The sequence below is a fragment of the Aegilops tauschii genome, chromosome 3 (assembly GCF_002575655.3).
Source record: "Aegilops tauschii subsp. strangulata cultivar AL8/78 chromosome 3, Aet v6.0, whole genome shotgun sequence".
In the NCBI taxonomy this organism is placed as follows: Eukaryota; Viridiplantae; Streptophyta; class Magnoliopsida; order Poales; family Poaceae; genus Aegilops; species Aegilops tauschii.
In genome coordinates, this window is record NC_053037.3 from 305,396,198 (window position 1) to 305,418,007 (window position 21,810).

Genomic DNA, 21,810 nt, shown 5'->3' on the forward strand with positions numbered 1-21,810 from the left:
GTCGGGAGCCGGCGGTAAGTACTGGGTTTCGGCCCAGTCGACGAGGAAGTCGGCCAATGCTTGCGACTTGATGGCGGTGCGGGGTTGATAGAAAATCGTGTAGGGCGCTAAGGCAATGGCCCATTTGGCCACCCGGCCGAATGCATCCCGGCTGCCTATGATCTCGGCGAGCGGGGCAGTGCACACGACCGTGATGGGGTGCTCTTGGAAGTAGGGCTTCAATTTCTTGGCAGCGAAGTACACCCCATAGCACATCTTCTGGTAGTGCGGGTAGTTTTGCTTTGAGCTAGACAGTACTTCGCTGAGATAGTAGACCGGCCTCTGGACCAGCTGGGCTCGGCCTTCCTCCGGGCGCTGGACCACAACAACAGTGCTGATGACTCGGCTTGTCGCGGCGATGTAAAGGAGCATGGGCTCCTTCTCAGTCGGCGCAGCCAGGACAGGCGGAGTGGTCAACATTTTCTTCAACTCATGGAAGGCTTGGTCGGCTTGATCATTCCACTCGAAGTGAGTGGACTTCTTCATGAGTCGGTACAGGGGGAGAGCCTTTTCTCCTAGTCGGCTGATAAAACGGTTCAGGGAGGCTAAGCAGCCAGTGAACTTCTGCACATCCCGCAGCTTGGTGGGAATCTCCATCCTCTCGATGGCTTTGATCTTGACAGGGTTGCACTCAATGCCGCGTTCGGAGACCAGGAAGCCTAGCAGCTGGCCGGCTGGCACTCCGAACACGCACTTCTCGGGGTTGAGCTTGATCTGGAATCGGCGCAAGTTGGCAAATGTTTCCTTCAGGTCTTCCAGCAAGGTACCGCGCTTTTCTGTCTTCACCACAATGTCGTCTACATAGACGTGGGCATTTCTGCCGAGTTGTTTCAAGAGACATTTCTGCATGCAACGCTGAAAAGTGGCACCGACATTTCTCAAGCCGAATGTCATTGTCAGGTAGCAGAAAGCTCCAAAGGGTGTGATGAAGGCAGTCTTCAGGCGGTCAGCCGGGTCCAACTTGATCTGATGATACCCTGAGTATGCATCCAAAAAACTTAACAGCTCGCATCCGGCTGTGGAGTCTATCACTTGGTCAATCCGTGGCAAAGCAAACGGATCCTTTGGGCAGGCCTTGTTCAAACTTATGTAGTCTATACACATGCGCCACTTGTTATTCTTCTTCAAAACCAGAACTGGATTGGCAAGCCATTCTGGAAAGAACACTTCCATGATGAAGCCGGCTGCAAGGAGCCGGGCTATCTCTTCTCCCATGATTCTTCGCTTCTCTTCTGATAGTCGGCGGAGGGGTTGCTTGACCGGCTTCGCATCAGCTTGGACATGTAATTTGTGCTCGGCGAAATCCTTCGGGACACCCGGCATGTCCTTTGGGGACCATGCAAAGATGTCTCGATTCTCACGGAGGAAGTCGGCGAGCTCGCCTTCCTATTTACTGTCCAAGTTCGCCCCAATCACGGCGAACCTCTCCGGGTGCTCCGGGTCTAGAGGTATCTTCTTCGTCTCTTTGGCAGGCTGGAAGGAGCCCTGCGCTTCACAGTCTTTGGGGTTGGGGGACAAGGCTGGCTGCTTGCCGGCCATGGCCACAACCCGCTCCAACATCTTCTTCTCTTCCGCCACCATGAGGGACTCGGCCAGCCGGCTGCTGGCCATGGCACACTCGATGGACTTATTGTAGTCGCCGGCTACCGTGATGATCCCCTTCGAGCTCGGCATCTTCATCTTCAGGTAGGCATAGAGGGGCACAGCCATGAACTTGGCCAAAGCAGGTCGGCCAAGTAGTGCATGATAGGGGCTCTCCAAATCCACCACCTCGAACCATATCGCTTCCCGGCGAAAGTGATCTTTGTCTCCGAAGAGAACATCCATTTTGATCTTGCCGATTGGAGAGCAAGATAGGCCGGGTACGATACCATGGAAGACGGTGCGGCTCGGCGTGAGCTGCTTTGCTTTGATGTTCAGCTTGTCCATGGTATCGCGGTACAGTATGTTGATACTGCTTCCGCCGTCTATCAGGACGCGGGAAAATCTGGCAGCTCGCCTCTCCGTCGCAAGGGTGACGTCCAAGACCATAGCGTAGGAGCCAAGCGAAGGCATCACCTCTGGGTGGTCGGCCTGGCTCCAGCTGATGGGCTTTTCCGACCAGTGCATGAACTCGGCGGTACTAGAGGCGACTGCATTTACTTCTTGGTGTTGCGGGCGTCGGCTGCGCTTGTTGTCGACTTGGCTTGTGAAGACGACGTAGGCGTCATGCGCTTCGGGGAACTCGTCTTGGATGGCGCCGACTGCCGGCCGGGCCACCGGCTGCTGGGGAGCTGGAGGCGGCGGGCCGGGAGGCGGAGGCGGCACCATCCCTTCGCCCTTGGTGATGCGGGTGAGCCAGTGGCATTTCCGTGTCGTATGGTTGGACGGCTTCGCGCCGCTGTGGAACTTGCAGGGAGCATCGAGTGCTTGTTCGTAGGAGAAGGACGGCTGCCAGGGCGGCCGACCACCCTTCTTCTTGGGAGCGGGCCGCTCCTCGGGCTGCTCGTCTTCAATTGTGGCCACCTGCCGACTGGAGGAAGTCGGCATGGGGCCCTTGCGCTTGTGGTCGTTCTGGTAGGGGCGCCGGTTAGGGTCGCCAGCTGGCGTCTTGGGAGCCGGAGCAACCACTTTCCCCGAGGCGTCCACTCGGAGCTCGGTCTTCATGGAGGAGTCGGCAGTGGCATACTTGTCGGCGGTGATCAGCAACTCATCGAGGGTAGCCGGCTCGTCGCAGAGGAGTCGGTGCTTGAGGAGGGTGCCCTCTCGGCACCCGGCAGTGAAGTACTCGATGGCCTGGACCTCGTGCACTCCCTCGCAGGAGTTGCGGAGCTCGGCCCATCGCGTGAGGTAGTCGCGGGTCGACTCGTTGGGCCCTTGGACGCAGAGGGAGAGCTGGCGAGGCTTGGGAGGCCGCTTGTAGGTGCTGGTGAAGTTGCGGACGAAAACCTCGGTGAAGTCTAGCCAGCTGTTGATGCTGTAGGGCTTGAGGCTGTTGAGCCATGTGCGCGCTGTGCCTTGCAGCATCAAGGGGACATACTTCACAGCGATGCGCCGATTGCCGTTGGCGATGCTGACGGCTGTGGAGTAGTCGATGAGCCAATCTTCCGGCTTCACCGAGCCGTTGTACTTGGGCGTGTCTCTGGGAGAGAGAACCCTTTGGGGAAGGGCTCGTCGCGGATGCGGGGGCCAAAGCATGGCGGGCCGACATCGACTTCTTCTTCTAACACCAAGGATCGAGCAAGGCGGTCGATCCTGTGGCGGGCGTCATTCTCGCCGACTCCTTCTCGGCGGCCGAGTCAGTCGCCAAGAGTCGGATGGGTGACAGGCGGTGGAGTGAGGCGTCTTTCTCTTCGAGGCGGGGGAGGAGGCAGGTTTCCCTGGTGCTCTACAGCTCGAGGGCGGCCATCCGCGTCGCGCTCGATAGTAATGCGAGTCCGGCTGCGGCTGGCAGCCGGCTCCTTGTCTTTCTTCTGGTGCGCACCGCTCGCGGTCGGCGAGCGGGATGTCGCAGCGTGCTCCCGGCGCGGGGGATGGCTATCAGCTCGGGCGCCGGCTTCGTGCCGTTCTGCAGCTGCGTCGATCAGCTGCTGGATCCGTCTTGTCATGTAGGGGAGCTCATCGGCTCCCAGCCCATTGAGCTCCTCTGCAGCCGCCTGAGCGGCTCGCAGATTCTCGAGCGGGGTGGCGTAGACGGGGCGATCTGCGCCCAGCATGCTGGCAACAGCTGCGCCGCGCTTCTGGACGAGGCCGGCTCGGCTCGGGCCGCTAGGCGGCGGCGTCCCGAAGGCGGCGCGGTCGACTTCGCGCTGGTGGGCCTCGGTGAGGCGTCTCATCGAGGCTATCTTCTTGCTCTCCGCGATGAGGGCAAGGCGGCGTGCCTCCAGGGTTTCGGCGTCGGCGTCGGCCGGGATGGGGACGGAGAGGTCGTGCATCGCCGCTTGTTGAGCGTAGCGGGCGTTCTTGCCCGAGTTGGAGACGTGGCTGATGACCAGCACTTCGGTGACAGCGCTGCTGCCGCTGTCAGCTCGAGGGAGGGGGTCGTCGAAGACCACCACGTCGGAGGGGTAGGCGTCGAGCGACGCGGTGTCGGAGTCGATGATCATCGGGTCGGTGGAGCCGACCGACTCCATGTCCGCAGCGGGCTCGCTGGAGACGTGAAGTTGGTCGAGGAGGCTGACGAGGCGGCTCTCGGGGTAGTCGGTGCCTGCATCGGACGCAGGCTCGTCGGAGATGCAAGTCTCGCCAAGCAGATCGGCGAGGCGGCTCGCTGCGCAGGCATCGTCGACGCCTTGCAGCGCGTCGGGGCAAGCGCCATCGGGCGCAGCAGGCTGGCTGCGCTCGTGGGGAAGGAAAAGGGTTCCCGTCCAGAACAGGTCTCCGGACGACGGTGCACCTGGCCCCACGGTGGGCGCCAAATGTCGGGTGGTTGGTGCGACATATGCCAAGGGATGGCTTATCATTGTGGGAGCCAATAAAACGTCACCGGTGCCTGGAAACGGGATGAGGCGAAGACATGCACGCCGGCGAATCTTACCCAGGTTCGGGGCTCTCCGAGGAGATAACACCCCTAGTCTTGCTCTACGGGGTCTCCGCATGATCACTAGATCGATAAAGGGTAGCTACAATCGCTCCTAGAGCTGTTGGGTTCAAGGGAGAAGAAGAACAAGGCTAGCTCTTGCTTCTCTCTATCTATGGTGTGTGTGTGTGCTATGCTTAGAAGCGAACTCTGCTGAGGTGCGAACCCTTTGCATGGGCGCTCCGGGGGGTTTATATAGGCCTACCCCCCGGGGGTACAATGGTAATCCGTCTGGGATCTGGTCCCAGCCGTCAGTGTCTACGCCCGCCGGCTTCTCCGCCGGCTGCTGGGTCCCGCCGGCTGCCGGCTACTTGGTCGACAGGCCGGTCCCACCGCCTAGGGTTTTGTCGGCGGCTGCTTACTGTAGCCGCGCCTCTGATGATGAGGGCTTTGTCGAGGTGAGCGTGGCTACAGTGGGCCGCCTCGGGGGCTATCACTGTAGCCTCACCTCGTCTCGTCTCCTTAATGGGGCTCCTGCTTCGAGGAAGGGAGTGGCCGGCTTCTGGAGGCCGGCTAGGCTCTTGGCCGACTAGGAAGAGCCGGGCCGCCTTCACGCCTCTCTCTTGCTGAAGGGGCCCGCAGTCCTTGGGCCGTACAGGAGTGGGTCGTGGATGACGTCGAAGCTAACGTGGCTACAGTGCCGAGCCGCACGGGAGACATCCCTCCCGTACGGCCTCCTGTAGCCATGCCCGCCTCGGGCTTCGGGGGTCGTGAGCCGCACTGTGGCCATACCCCGTCAGGTCGTCGTTATGTAGGAGTGGTTGCGGTCTTGGCCGGCTCCTAGGAGTCGGCGTCCTTCTTGGCCGGCTTCTTGGAGTCGGCTACCCCGTAGTCGTCCTGGGGAGGAGTCGGTGAGGCTGGGTCGCCTTCCGGGAGTCGGCCTTAGTGGTAGCCGGCCATGGAAGGCGGCCCAAACGCTTGGAGTGCTTGAAGGCCCAAAGGCCTGATAAATTTCTTGAAGAGCCAGAGGTAGTCGGTTAGGCTACCCGTGGCCGTTTACCCCGACATGGATTTCCCCAACTATGTCAACAAGGAGATAACATAGCTAGATCGAATGTCTTAATGACGTATGCTCAAGGAAAACATACACAGTTAAACATTGGTTGAAAGGTGCACCGAAATATGGGCTAGGTAGCACGATCAATGTTCGAATGATGATTCATTAAGCCATAGACGTAGACTGAAACTATAGGCCAATAACTTCAAAGCATTAGGGTTGCTAGAAGTTTAGAATTTACACATCACAGATCATTTGTCGGTATTTCGTTTAGAAACAACACGGGGATCAGATAACAAATAGAGATGGCGAGAAGTATTACTATATCAAGAATTCTCAAGAGGTGGAGAAATCCTCACAATATCCTTGACATAAAAGATGGTAATACTCCAAGGTAGAACATAACATAGGCTGGTTAGCAAGGAGCTCCATAATTTGATCAAGTTAGTGATGTAAGGAATGAAAGGTTGTTGTCGATGGTAACTCAAATTACCAAGGAACGAGGATGGCACTTATCATCAAGAATTCCATTGATATCCTGGAAGGAGTCAAAATGTTGATGATGTTCACGGCAAATTTTGTCAAGAGGCTCCACGAAGATGTAATCGATCGGCGATGACATCAAGTCAAAGGAATGATGAAGCGATAGGTTAATGGAACCAAGGGGAAGGCACAAACTTGAAATCAAGCCTGTTGTTCAAGGCGAACTAATATGACGAGGAATATCGACGTAAGCTTAGCTCATCACCGAAAGTTGTGTTCCGGGAAGGACCGGGTAGCACAGTTAAAAGTTTGCACGATAATGATATAGCCGATAAGGCTAGGAATGACTTGAAGGGTTATTACACTCGTAAGCAACAAGAATTACTTAGAGTTATTGAATCGGAGTGCGGAATCGATTTTCTTATCGGTGTTCTCGAGTGACTAATAACTCAGAGCCCGTGGAAAATTGGGATCAGTGAGAATGTAGCACTTGATGAAGAACTCATAAGAAGTTATGCAGTTCCATGATAATCTCGAGATACCAGGGGGTAATACTCGACGACAGATCAAGGTAAAGGTTGGACTAGGGTATTGCCCTGCAGAAGACAAGTGCTCAAACTTGCACGAGAAACGGAATCAAGGAGAAACATGGTCGGAACCACGTCCACGGATACCAGATGAACTTATTACAAGGGGGTAATTATTATAAGAGAAGCTTCCATGATAGGATCTACATCGTGCCCATGGGCATGAACTCAAAGGTTCAAGGTCGACTCCCACTTCTTCAATGCATAACCTTCCATTCGCCTCTCGTATTTTGATAATGACATTAGTTGTCGAAAGTTTTACCTGGTGCAATACCAGATAAGTATGTCCTGCAAAATCTTTCGGGTTCTCACAGATTAAGGAAGGCATAGTTTCAACCCATCGGGGCATCGTAGAAAGATATACTACAAACTTCAGGAGTAAATAACACAAGCTCAAAAGTAGAGCATGGTTGACAAAGCAGAGGATACAATTTACCAAAGGCATTATGTATCCGAGGAAAAGCTCACAGGCTTATTGAATATGAAGGACGCTGTCGGATAAAATCCAACAAAGGATCTGGTGGTCCACAAGGGATCTGACGTGAGCAACGGTACTCCACCAGAGGAAGAAGAATGCAAGGGGATCAGATTATAGAAACAACTGACTAACTCAAAGCTCAAAGGCAAAGGGATTATGATTTCCAAATCAAGGGATCCGAAGCAATGCTCTAATTAGGGATGGATAAGTTGAATAGCCTTAGGGATACAATCGACAGTAATTTGATTAGTCGAGAACCAGCTCCAGTTCAAATGACATCTGAGCCGAAAGGATGAATTCTAGGATTCGACTGAGGAATGCGAGCATCGCAACATATAGAATCAACAGACTCAAGATAATGACAAAGGATGCCAATAGGATACCAGACTTATGGGATTAATCATAATTAAAGCAAGCAAGAAATTCCAGAGCAATAGGTTGCTGGGGATTTTCGGAAGATTGAATGGTATTTCGAGACTTTGTGAAATACATGAATCATTTGGGGATGAGCAGATACTCGGTAAGTGCGAGGATTATCCGTAGGGGTATTCAGGTGACAAAGAACAGCAAGGTAGTAAGCTCAAAGGATTCTCGGAACAACAGAGAGAATTTCGGGGTATCTTGTAATAACAAGATCATTTGGGAAACATTGTATGAATGGCAAGTATATGTGGTTATCCATAGGAGTTTATCGATGAAAGGGAATTGCAAAAAGCGATGAACACAAGTTCTCGGGTTATCAGCATAGAGTATCTTCAGGGTCTTCACGTGCAACAGACGATCATCAGTAATAAGGGGCTCTCCGGGTGAAAGTGATAACGAGATCCTAATTGTCTTAATTATTTAAAACAACGTTATCCAGAACAGTGCGGCGGTGACGCCAGCATAATGTCAAGATGAAGTCAGCAGGTCAACTCACTGGTTGGCCAGGTCAAATGTGACGCCCCCGATTTGACCGTACACTAATCATGCACACAAATGTGTACGATCAAGATCAGGGACCCACGGGAAGATATCACAACACAACTCTAAAACATAAATAAGTCATACAAGCATTATAATACAAGCCAGGGGCCTCGAGGGCTCGAATACAAGTGCTCGATCATAGACGAGTCAGCGGAAGCAATCATATCTGAGTACAGACATAAGTTAAACAAGTTTGCCTTAAGAAGGCTAGCACAAACTGGGATACAGATCGAACGAGGCGCAGGCCTCCTGCCTGGGATCCTCCTAACTACTCCTCGAAGCCGAACTCCAGGTAGAATCATCCTCGGGATCTCTAGCTCCTGGACTCCAGCATCTGGTTGCGACAATCAGGTATACAAAGGGGAAAAGAGGGAGAAAAGCAACCGTGAGTACTCATCCAAAGTACTCGCAAGCAAGGAGCTATACTACATATGCATGGGTATATGTGTAAAGGGGCATATCAGTGGACTGAACTGCAGAATGCCAGAATAAAAGGGGGATAGCTAGTCCTGTCGAAGACTACGCTTCTGGCCATCTCCATCTTGCAGCATGTAGAAGAGAGTAGATTGAAGTCCTCCAAGTAGCATCGTATAGCATAATCCTACCCGGCGATCCCCTCCTCGTCGCCCTGTTAGAGAGCGATCACCGGGTTGTATCTGGCACTTGGAAGGGTGTATTTTATTAAGTATCCAGTTCTAGTTGTCTTAAGGTCAAGGTACAACTCCGGGTCGTCCTTTTACCGAGGGACACGGCTATTCGAATAGATAAACTTCCCTGCAGGGGTGCACCACATAACCCAACACGCTCGATCCCATTTGGCCGGACACACTTTTCTGGGTCATGCCCGGCCTCGTAAGATCAACACGTCGCAGCCCCACCTAGGCTCAACAGAGAGGTCAGCACGCCGGTCTAAACCTATGCGCGCAGGGGTCTGGGCCCATCGCCCTATGCACACCTGCACGTTGCGTACGCGGCCGGAAGCAGACCTAGCCCCCTTAATACAAGCGCGAGCTTACGGTCCAATGCGGCGCGCGCCACTCAGTTGCTGACGTCAAAAGAGCTTCGGCTGATACCACGACGTCGGGATACCCATAACTACTCCCACGTAGATGGTTAGTGCGTATAGACCAAATGGCCAGACTCAAATCAAATACCAAGATCTCGTTAAGCGTGTTAAGTAATCGCGAATGCCGACCAGGGCCAGGCCCACCTCTCACCTAGGCGGTCTCAACCTGCCCTGTCGCTCCGCCACAAAGATCCACTCGCGGGTACTCCTACGAGCCGACCCGACTTTAGTCATCACATGTGTCATGTATATAGTATATAAGTATATACCCGTGATCACCGCCCAGGTGATCACGGCCCGATAGTATAGCACATCAGACGGACAAGAATGTAGGGCCACTGATGGAAAACTAGCATCCTATACTAAGCATGTAGGATTGCAGGTAAAGGTAACAACAGTAGTAGCAAGGATAGGCTATGCATCAGGATAGGATATCGAAAGCAGTAACATGCTACACTACTCTAATGCAAGCAGTATAGAGAAGAATAGGCGATATCTGGTGATCAAGGGGGGGGGGCTTGCCTGGTTGCTCTGGCAAGAAGGAGGGGTCGTCAACTCCGTAGTCGAACTGGGGGTCACCGGTAGTCTCGGGGTCTACCGGAAAGAAGTAACGGAGGGGGAACATAATAAATAACAGAGCAATCAAAGCAACACAAAGCGTAACATGACAATACGCGGTGCTAGGTGTGCCCTAACGCGGTAGTAGGTGATACCGACGAAGGGGGGAAACATCCGGCAAGGTATTCCCGGGGTTTCGCGTTTTCGGATAGATGAACCGGAGTGGAAAGTTGCATGTTTGCTATGCTAGGGAGGTGTGGCGGACGAACGGGCTGTGTATCCGGATTCGTCTCGTCGTTCTGAGCAACTTTCATGTACAAAGTTTTTTCATCCGAGCTACAGTTTATTTTCTATTGCTTAGCTGTCACAAGTGAGGAAGAAGAAGACTGAACTGCGTCCCTGACTCTCTTCTTAGAAGCCTCACACTTGAGCTGAGCAGCCTCTTGCTTCAGTGCCATATTGTAGAATTGATCAAACTGAGTAGGCTCAACAAGAATGAGAGCTAACTGCAGATCCTCTTTAAGGCCACCTCTGAAGTGATAGATCATACTCTTCTCATCAGGAACGTCTTGTTTAGCGAAGCGAGCAAGTTTCTGAAACTGAATGTTGTATTGATACACAGACATGTTTCCTTGCTTGAGATTGCAGAACTCCTCACGCTTGCTCTCAACAACACTTTGTGGAATGTGGTGCGCTTTGAAGTCCCGACAGAAGTCAGTCCAAGTAATCACACGACCTCCTCTGGAATCTTTGTATTGCTGAAACCAATCAGCAGCTTGGTCCTTGAGCTAGAAAGAAGCGAACTTGACAAAGTCCTCAGGCCTGACATTGCTACATTCAAAATGCTTGTTGATGTCCACGAGCCAATCATCGGCATCCGTGGCCTCGGCACAGTAGCTGAAAGACTTGGGCTGATTTGCGAGAAACTGGTTGAGAGTGGCAAAGTGAAACTGATTGTTGCCTTGACCTTGATTGCCTTGATTGCCTTGCCCTTGAGTACGTTCTTGCAAGAGTTGCAGAATCATCTGAGCATTGGCGTTGGTGGCTGCCATGATTGCTTGCCATGCCTCCGGAGGTGGAGGTGGTGGCGGAGGGTTCACTTGACTCCCTTCATTGTGATCCGGATTCTGACGCGTTGGCGGAGCCATCCTGAAGAGGGTGACATCCGTTAGCATCTTGATAGACAAATAGATAAGTAGAATCAACGGATAGAAATTGCAACATATAGTCTTCACAATAAACATTCGAACGAAGATGAACGAATGAATTCCGTAGTAAATCATCACACTTCCATAAGTTGAGAAGCCACTTGAAAAAGATATGGAATGGACATAAGAATTCGAAGAAACTCGAATACCACAATACAAAATAAAACAAAGTATTGGCTTGCAGAATAAGCCGGAACAAACATATGATAGATATTTCGTCCGAAGTTTTCGTGGTGGGGCCCACACGGGCTCAATCGTACAGCACCATCATGTACAAGGCTGTGCACATGACATACGAAGCGTCCCCGAGTCGGCAAAGCCATGGACTCTTTAAGACACAACAAGACCACTGTAAAATCAACCGTATACAGGCGGACCACTAGACGTCGAACCCCAATCTCATATCATGCGTCTGTCGGAAAGATATCCTGAGGCTACTAGAATTCCCACTTATAAACTCCCGAAACTTTCTGGTTATGCAATCTGGTGTAGGGGATACAGGGGACACAAATATATATCACCCAAACTAGCAATCCCTAGATCCAGCTGTATCCATCCGTCAACACATAACCAAGAAACCTTCGGAAATCGTTTACCTCAACCTTCGAAAAACATCCGTTATACAAGTTATGGCAATACTCCCGAACTCCCGCCCCAGTACTGGGTGGCGTCGAGGTGATCTCACCAACAACTGCATAAAAGAGATTTCGATGTCGGCGAAACTCAGGTATTCCAAAACTGCAACGATAAAATTGTGACGACAACACCTCGGAGCTCAACTCCCCGGGACACTGCCACAACCCCTAAATGTCAGGAGGCACCAAGAACAATGTTCTCGTCACAAATCGATCGGAACGATTCCAAGATACCCGCGTGATCCTAAAAATTTTTTTAGTGAAATTTGAGGAGAGAATAGTCAAAACTCTACGTCAGGAGACCTCACCAGAGCGACGAAGGGACTGAGGAGTAAAAAGAAATCCTACTCTCCGATATATATAATCCTAAGACTCAAAACATTTTTTATTCTAGACTCAACAACGCCAGCGATTCGATCAAGCAGGGGGCTCCTAAGTCGGGGATGGCTCTGATTACCAACTTGTAAAGCCCACGATGCGGCTATATCTCCCACGTGTCGAGGCACGACTTAGAGGCATAACCGCATAGTGGTTTTGTCGCAAGAAGGGTCATCTTCACACAATCCCATGTAATGAACAAGAATGGGATAAAGAGTTGGCTTACAATCGCCACTTCACACAATACATAAATATCATCATACATCATCCAAAATACAATCATATAGACCGACTACGGTCAAAATCCAGATGAAAATAAGACAACCCCAAATGCTAGATCCCCGATCGTCCCAACTGGGCTCCACTACTGATCATCAGGAAAAGACACATAGTAACGACCACGTTCCTCGTCGAACTCCCACTTGAGATCGACGCCATCATCTGCACTGGCATCGTCGGCACCTGCAACTGTTTTTGGAAGTATCTGTGAGTCACGGGGACTCAGCAATCTCACACCCGCGAGATCAGGACTATTTAAGCTTATAGGACAAGGAGGTGCAAAGAGGTGGAGCTGCAGCGGCAAAAGCATATATGGTGGCTAACTTGCGCAAATGAGAGCGAGAAGAGAAGCAAAGGAACGGACGTCATCTAGCAATGACCAAGAAGATGTCCTGGACACCTACTTACGTCATACATAACACAGACCGTGTTCACTTCCCGGACTCCGCCGAGAAGAGACCATCACGGCTACACACGCACTTGATGTATTTTAATTGGGTCAAGTGACAAGTTATCTACAACCGGACATTAACAAATTCCCATCTGCCTCATAACCGCGGGCACGGCTTTCGAAAGATAATACCCTGCAGGGGTGTCCCAACTTAGCCCATCATAAGCTCTCACGGTCAACGAAGGGTAAACCTTCTCCCGGAAAGGCCCGATCAGTCTCGGAATCCCGGTTTACAAGACATCTCGACAATGGTAAAACAAGACCAGCAAAGCCGCCCGAATGTGCCAACAAATCCCGATAGGAGCTGCACATATCTCGTTCTCAGGGCACACCGGATTGTCCAAGCTTCCGATAGGCCAGTCCAGAGTTGCCCCTGGTGGCCACCGGCGACTGACAGTTTGGACCAATACTCAGAGGAGCACTGGCCCGGGGGTTTAAAATAAAGATGACCCTCGGGCTCTAGAAAACCCGGGGGAAAAAGGTATAGGTCGCAAATGGTAAAACCAAGGTTGGGCCTTGCTGGAGGAGTTTTATTGAAGGCGAACTGTCAAGGGGGTCCCATAAATCACCCGACTGTGTAAGGAACGCAAACTCAAGGAACATAATCCCGGTATAACAGTAACTAGGGCGGCAAGAGTGGAACAAAACACCAGGCATAAGGCCGAGCCTTCCACCCTTTACCAAAATATATAGATGCATTAATTAAATAAGAGATATTGTGATATCCCAACATATCCATGTTCCGACATGGAACAAACTCAAATTCACCTGCAACTAGCAACGCTATAAGAGGGGCTGAGCAAAAGCGGTAACATAGCCAAACAACGGTTTGCTAGGAGAGGGTGGTTAGGGGCTGACATGGCTGAAAATAGAAGACATGATATAGCAAGTGATAGGTAGCGAGCATGGCAATAGAGCGAACAACTAGCATAGCAAAGATAGAAGTGATTTCGAGGGGTGGTCATCTTGCCTGCAAGATTCTCAGAGTTGTCGAAAGCTTGATCCTCGTAAGCGTACTCGACAGGTTCCTCGTTCACGAACTCGTCTCCCGGCTCTACCCAAGACAAGAACACAAACAAACGGAACCACAATCAACAACGAGAAATGCGCAAGCAACATGATGCAAAACATGTATGATATGCAAGATATGATATGCGATGCATACGCGTGCTCCGGAAGGAAAAAGATGAACATGGCAGTAACTTGGCAAACCAAGCATGCCACTGGAAAGATGAGATGATTTCGGTCGAAATCGATATAAAGATCACCGGAATCGGATGCACGGTTTGCAAATGGCGAGCAAAACAAGAATGACACTAATCTGCGATAAACAGCAAGATAGCACTTAAAATGCAACACACAACAAAGCTACAGCACCCCAACATAGCGACAAAGCATATGACAGTAATCTACATGAGATGCTTGACAAAAGATGAACACTGAGCTACTGCTAGTTCACAACATATCAAGCTCAAACAAGCATGGCAAAAGTGCAAAAGATTACAGGTTCACAGACTTGGTGAAAAACTGGACATGGCAGAAATCGGCATCAGGTAGCAATGTTCAGAGCACGAAATCAAAATGCTACAGGAATTTAATATAGCAAAACAAGGCATGGTAGTGTTCTACTAAATGCACATGACAAAAGTCCCTTACTGACCATAAGCCAAAAAGGACCAGAAGATATGATGGCAAGCATGTAAACATAGCAAGTTTCGTTATCAGGTTTCAGACTTTCGCAGAAAACAGAGCATGGCAGAAATATTAATATGTAGGCCTCTTTGTGAGCTTGATGCACTCACTACAGAGCAATGCATGACAAACCAAGCATACCTACAGCAAGATGGCATGTTTAAGAAGCTATCCATGGCAAGAACAATTGCATAGCATGTATGGATCAACTACAATAAGCTTGGCAAAAATGCATATCATGTTAAGAATCTGCCAGAAATATTTTATAGCAAACGTAGATCAAGATTGAGTCATGCTATCGTACTCTAAAATTGCAAACAATTTCAGGAATGGATCCACTACAACTATAGCTACAAAACATCCTTACTGAACATCTCCAAAATATGCATGGATGTCTCTGTAGCATCAAGTTAACATGGCAACAAAATTACAGCAGACAAAGACTTGGAGAAATCACTAAGTCCCTGAAATCAGAAATATTACGGGACCTACTTTGCATGCTTGTGCTAGTCACCACAAAGATCAAAAAAATACATGGACTATACCACTGGAAAGATGGCATGGCATGCTTCAAAACACATGTAGAGCTCATGCTCAAAAGATGTACAGAATAAATGATACAAAAATGACAAATCTCCAAGTTCTGATAAGAACCAGAGATTAACAACAACTAGCCCTCTTCCAACGAAGATTTGGGTATCAAGATGACCTCTAATGAAAATGGTGAAATTGAACAAAATAAAGAGCATCCCGAGACGAACAATTTGACATATTATACGCGCGAATCGGAGCAACATGCACAAAGTTACGGCATCGGGAACAAGTACATATGCTGAAAAATTAACAGGACTTAGAAAAATATTAGAGCGAGAAAGTCAACGGGGCAGAGAGAACCAGATCGGATCGAAGCCTCGCTACAGGAGCTCGGGCCGGTGACCGGGAAGGAGGCGAGGGAGATGGCCGGAGGAGGGGCGGCCGGAGCGGCCCGGCGCCGGCGAGGGCGGCGGGGCCGTTGGGGAGGGAGGCGGCGCCGGAGGCGGTGGCGCCGGCGGGCGGCGGCGCCCGGAGCGGCGGACGGCGGAGGCGAGCTCGGCCGGCGGCGAGGAGACCGGCGGGCGGCGGGTCGGCGGGGCCGGGCGACTGGCGGCGGCGGCGGCGGGATGGGCCGGCGGGCCCGATCCGGGCCCGGCGGGCCTGGCGCGACGGGATCGGCGGCGGGGTGACGTGGCGCGACGCCCCTGGCCGGGAGCGGCGGCGCGTTTGTCCGACGGCGGCTGGACACGTCCGCCCGCGGAGAGGCGATTTAGGGTTACGGGAGACTGCGATTTCGTTTTCGGGATGCCCACTTATAAATAGGTAGAGGGAGCTAGGAGACTCCAAATGAGGTGCGGTTTTCGCCCACACGATCGTGATCGAACGACCTAGAGCATGGAAGAGAGTTTGGTGGGCTTTGGGCTGGTTTTGGAGGGGGGTTTTGCTGGACACTCAAATGGACTTTGCGGATGCCCGGTTAACCGTTGGAGTACCAAACGACCTCCGAATGGAACGAAACTTGACCGGTAGTCTCCGGGTGGTATATTAAGACCACTTGACAAGCCTCGGTCCATTCCGAGAAAGTTTGACACACGCACACGAAAGAAAACAAGAGGGGTGCACCGGAGGAGATAGGAGCGCCGGATTGGAAAACGGACAACGGGGAAAATGCTCGGATGCATGAGACGAACACGTATGCGAATGCAATGCACATGATGACATGATATGAAAAAGCATGACATGACAAAATACAAAACGAAAGAAAAAACCCGACAACGGAGGGAAAAACATATCACATAGCCGAAATGGCAAGAGTCGGAGTGACAAATATGGCAAGTTACATGCGGGGTGTTACAGGAAACATCCGGCAAGGTATTCCCGGGGTTTCGCGTTTTCGGACAGATGAACCGGAGTGGAAAGTTGCGTGCTTGCTATGCTAGGGAGGTGTGGCGGACGAACAGGCTGCGTATCCGGATTCGTCTCGTCGTTTTGAGCAACTTTCATGTACAAAGTTTTTTCATCCGAGCTACGGTTTATTTTCTATGATTTTTCGAAGTTTAAACAATATTATGGAATTCCTGAAAATTGGCTAAGTCTGAGAATTGTTCAGTTTTTTTTAAACTTCACTTGGCTGTTTTTCGAAGGCTATAACTAACGTTATGTAGATCTAATGAAGACACTACATATAAGTGTTTTACTCTATATCAACAGCACTACAAGGCCATGCCATTAGATAGCCTGAACAGCTTCTGTAACAGGTCCATTTACAGCTCTGAAGTAGTTAAGACAGTAAATCTGTTTTTCAGTTTTCTCTCTTAACAGAACATAGACTTTTGTCATTTTTATAGGAATTAATCCATGCCGTATTTGAATTTGGTCCAATGGAATAATTTGGAGGTTGTCATGTGTACTCCCAACACAAATTAATTTCCATGAAGTTAGACTTTGTTTGACCATAGTTTTGTTGCCATCCAGGGAGCTAAGAAGGTAGAAATAGCAAAAGCTAGCCAGCGCTACAGTAACATTCAGTTACTGTAGCAGTGGCAGCAAAGCAGTGAAACGCAGCGGCAGGAGCGGCCGCAAGCGCGGGCGGGCAGCTGCGGGAGTGGGCACGCGCGCGGACGGACAAGGGAGGCCACGGCGGTCAGGCACAGCGGCTAACGGCGCACGGGCGCCGGCAGCAGCAACAGCATAGAGCAGCGGCAGCAAGGAGCAGAGAGCAGTAGCGACAAGCGCGGGAACAGCGGGCGACGTGCGCATACGGCCGGGGCGCGGCGGCCACACGCGCAGACGGGCGCGGGGCAAGGCCCAAGGCGCGGCCAGGGAGCAGCAGTGAGCAGACCGTAGCAGTGGCGGCTCCAGCACGCATGTACGCGTACGCGTACGCGGGGGGTTCAGACGAACTCGGGGACGGCGTCTACGGCGACGAAATCGACAGGGGGAGAGGGGGTTTTGGAAGAAGAGCTCACCACGGTTCCAACGGAAGTGACGAGGAGGCCTGAGGTGGACCGGAGACGAGGCAATCGGCGACGGCGGCCGGCGATGTACGCGAATGACTCGAGCTTGATGGCGAGCGTACAGGCCCTCCCAACTTGATTCAATGGTCGGGGACGAAGGAGACGACGACGAGGATGCTTCAAGACAAATTCGTACGGCGCGGGGAGCACGGTGGCCGTGATGGCGTCGACGGCCATGGCGTACGCGAGCTCGGGCGAGCGGGCGCGTCGAGGGAGAGCGAGGCGCGGCGCGAGGAGGAAGGGGGAAGAGGCAGGGGCGTCCTAGGGTTCGAGGGGGAGGGGCGCCGTGGTCTTGTAGGTGAGGGGGAGCCGGCAGATGGCCTCCACGGCGTCGGTCGGCCGACGGATGGCCTGCACGCCCCCTGCCCTCACTGTAGCGAGGTAGCAGGAGGGATGGAGGTGGCCTGCTGGGCCAGCAGGCCAACTGGGCCAAGTGGCCCAGGGGAGGGGAGGGGCTTTTCTCTTCCTTTTTTTTAACGTTTACTTTTATTGTATTTTAGTTTCCTTTTGTTTTTTTGTATCTTATTTCTTTTCTGTTTTATTTTAGTTACATTTTTTTAGTTTTGTAAAATGCCAAATGAGCACCTAATTTAGTATTAATAATTAGTCCACTGCCACAATTAACTTGGCACCTAAAATAAAATATTTTGTAATTGTTGAGTATTTAAAGTATTTAAATAATAGTTTTGCTACTGTTTTATTACCATTTTATATTATTTAAACATTTTATAAAGGTGTGGTTTCTCCACAATAATTACCTATGCATTATTTGGCAACACCCCAACATTTTAGTTTTAATATTTGGAAACTTTTGTTGTTTGCCATATTTTGAATTTGAATTTTGATCCAGTTTTGAACTAACGCGAGATTATCAACTCTAACAGAGGTGACGTGGCATCATTAGCGTAGGTTTACTGTAGCATAATTATCCGGGCGTCACATCAAACCTGACATGTGGGGTCACCGGGACCCACATGTCAGCCTCTGTTAGTACTAAACGGAGTTAAAATTAATCTAACTACTTAATTAGATGGTGGGCCCTACTAGTCAGTGGTTAATTAGTGTTTTAATTAGCTAATTACCTAATTAACCTATTTTCTTTTTAATTAAATTTCGTTTATTTAGGCGAGACCCACGTGTCATAGACACAGGGCCTGCCCAATCAGCGTTGACCCTTGTTAAATGGTCAACTGGGGCCCCGGGGCCCGCAGGTAGTGGCACATAGGCGGGGCCCGCGGTGCCAGGTCAGCGGCGCCACCGGAGTTGCTCCGGCGGGCCTGCGCGAGCGGCTGAACGCCGGCGAGCGCCGGAATCACGCTGTAGTGCCCCGTTTTGCGCGTTCTTGTCGCGTTCGAATGGGCAGAATGCGCCACGTCGATCTATGGCATCGGTTGGTGCGGGGGCAACCAGAATCATGGACGGCGACGAGGTCCGCGGTGGCGAGTTTTCGGGCGACGATGCAAACGGCGATGCAGCCCGCAGTAGTTCAAACTAAAGCTTCAGGCGTGCTCTACGCGCGCGCGAGGACAACGGACACAGGCCCTTGACCAAAAGGTCACCAGAGACGCGCCGGCGACCAAACGAGGCGGCGGTGGTTCGGGCTTCATCGGGGTAGTGGCTACGGGCGGCTAGAGAGGGCAGGGGACGGCGAGTTCGGCGCAGGAGCTCACCGCGGGAGCGTGGTGTCTAGGCAGAGGGCTCGGGGAGGTCCGGTGAAGCAGATCGGCCACGAGGTCGTGTGGTGGCCGTCGAGGAGGAAGAAGAAGGGGATCCGGCGCTGGGGTGGCTCCCGCCTTGAGGTCGTTGGTGCAGACGAAGCAGAAGACGGTCATGGGGCTCGTGGACACATCGGGCGGCGAGGAGGGCACGGTGGCCGCGGTGGCGCAGCAACGCGGCGGCGACAGTGCGTCGGGGCGAGGTGGGTCTAGAGAAGGGGCGAGGCCAGAGGGAGAGAGGGGAGAGGGGGCGAGGGAGAGCCAGGGGGATGGAGTAGCGGGAGTGGCGGTAGGTGAGGGGGAGGACTCGAGGCGTTCGGGGCTTTATCCTCTCGTCGGGCGTCACTGGCGAGGTGGTTGGACGGCGACGGGCGCGCTCTGTCCCGTTCGGTCGTAGGAACAGAAGGCAACCGGTGAGGGGGAGTGGGCCGGCCTGCTGGGATGGGCCGAGGCCCAAGGGAAGGCCAGGGGCTTCTCTCTCTCCTCTGCCTTTTCCCTTTTCTTTTTCCTGTTTCTTTCTTTTATTTGCTCTGTTTTGCATTTTTCTTTCAGAACCAAAATGAGTTTTGTTTTCAACAAAACTTGGCACATAAAACTAACACAAAACCTTGAGATGGAACAAAAAGTTTGGGGTCAAAAGGAATTGCCTAAACAATTTTAGAAATTGAAAAGTCCAATTTAAATGCTGCTGGAGCACCAAATTAATTCCCATGAGCATTTTGGGAATTCAGAAGACGTTGGTTCAACATGACAGTGTTCAGGGAAAATTATAGGATAAGGTGAACATTTTAGTTTTACTGCCCAAAGAAATAATTTATTCGACTTATTTTGTTACTTGAAAAAGGCTTTGATTTTTGGACAAGTGGCAAGCTACATAGTAATCACGATGACATGGCCACCATTAGGGGGAGATTACTGTAGCATGATTCTCGCGGTGTTACAAATCTCCTCCGATACAAAAAAATCTCGTCCCGAGATTTAAGAGGTGGAGTAAGGTGAAAGACTTGGGAAGGACGGAGCTCATCACAAGATAAGTACCTCAACGTGGCATAGAGGCATCTCTCAAGTTGAAATTCAAGAAAGTCATCAAGAGCAAGGTAAGAAGGTGCAATAAGAAGCTTCAAGCGGATAGAAAATCGTCTCTAGGAGCGCGTTGAGCAGACACAGGTCTGGTTCACGGAGGCCCGATAGGATTTGAAGGCCAGCCAGGAGCAGCTGGGTCAGCAGTGGAACGAGCTTCTTCTAAAGCAATCAGATATCGAGAAGGCCCAGGAGGAGGACGCTGCACGGATCGCCAAGGAGGACGGTGAGCTGAGGGAGCGCCGCATCTCGCTCGACGCCCAGGAAGAAGACCTTGCCGCTCGCGAGGAGGCGCTTGCCACCAAGCTCCGCGGCAAGGATGGAGAAATCGAGAAGCTTGTCGCGCGGGGGACCCAGGAACTGGAGCAGAAACACAACGATGCACTTGCCGCTCTAGTCCTGGATCACACCGCAAGCTAAAGGAGGCGGTCGATGCCGCTGAAGCGGCAGAGGCCCCCAAGAGCGAGCTGGCTGACAAGGTGGAGGAGCTGGGGGCGGAGCTGGAGAAGTACAAAAAAGAGGTCGCGACGCTCAAGAGTGACAGGGACAAGACCATCGACACCTTTGCGGGTTTGCAGGTCACCATATCCGACAAGAACAAGTTGCTCTCCAAGGCCAACGACTCCATCGACGACCTGAAGCTGAAGCTGGCCACCCTGGAGGAGACCCCCGTGAGCAGCAGAGCCCGCGAGAAGACCCTAACCAAGAAACTCGAGGATGGGGAACAGTTGTTCGCGAGCGCTATCGCCGAGCACAAAGACTTTGTGAGCGGCATGAAGATCTGGACCGCATGCCTCGTCGACGTCTCGGAGAAGCTCACCGCACAGCTATCCACCATGGGCCTGCTGAGCATCAGGTACTCCCATGACGACAGGATTTCTGAGAGCGCCAGGGTGACCATGTTCCTCGAGGCCGTCCTTGACGCCTTGAAGCTACTCCACGACTGCCGAGCGTCCCACTTGGCCAATGAGTCCTGGAAGCTTTGCTGGGGCGCCCTCCTCAAGGTGCTCACCAAGGTGGCGTACAGGAACCCCGGCCTCGACCTTAACCAGGACAGCTTGCCGGCAGATGCGGACCGGACAGCACTTCAGGAGCTTGTCGCGCCCGTTGTCAGCCTGGTCGACCACGTCACGAGGGTGGAGGGCCAACACAGGGACTAGGCGCTCTACTTCCCCTTGCCACCATGGATCCGTACCAAAAACAATTCCGCTTAAGTTAGAACTGCGGCAACTATTATTGTAATATAACTTGCTATGTTTGTGGATTGAATGCATGTTATCTCCCTCGTATGATTCCTCCTTGTATGGTACGCACCCTACGCGTTACTGGGAAAGGACTGCCGGTGTGCGCACCCTAGCCACGAGCGCTTTGAGGACGGATCCTTAGCAGCCTGCTGGGGGTGCCGCTGCCGGCAAGGCACCTTGCCGTTTCGAGTGCATCCACTTGAGCCGTTGAGCGGACTCAAAACGGAGCAAGGGCGCAACCAAATCCGACAAGGTTCCTTTGTGTGCAGGTTTTCCTTATACAAAAACCAAGACCATTCGAGGAAAATAAAACCTGATATTAAAAGAAATTTGCTCAAAGTCTCAT

The 21,810-nt window shown here is 51.9% G+C and overlaps 1 long non-coding RNA gene across 1 annotated transcript; it reads right to left on the bottom strand.

Annotated features, from left to right (window-relative positions):
• Nucleotides 1-8,381: 8,381 nt before the first annotated feature.
• LOC141020985 (uncharacterized) lies at nucleotides 8,382-17,711 on the bottom strand. The gene is made up of 3 exons (XR_012180980.1): nucleotides 17,378-17,711; nucleotides 9,697-9,768; nucleotides 8,382-8,442 (listed from the first exon to the last, which is right to left on the bottom strand). It is a non-coding gene; the product is annotated as an uncharacterized lncRNA (long non-coding RNA).
• Nucleotides 17,712-21,810: the final 4,099 nt, after the last annotated feature.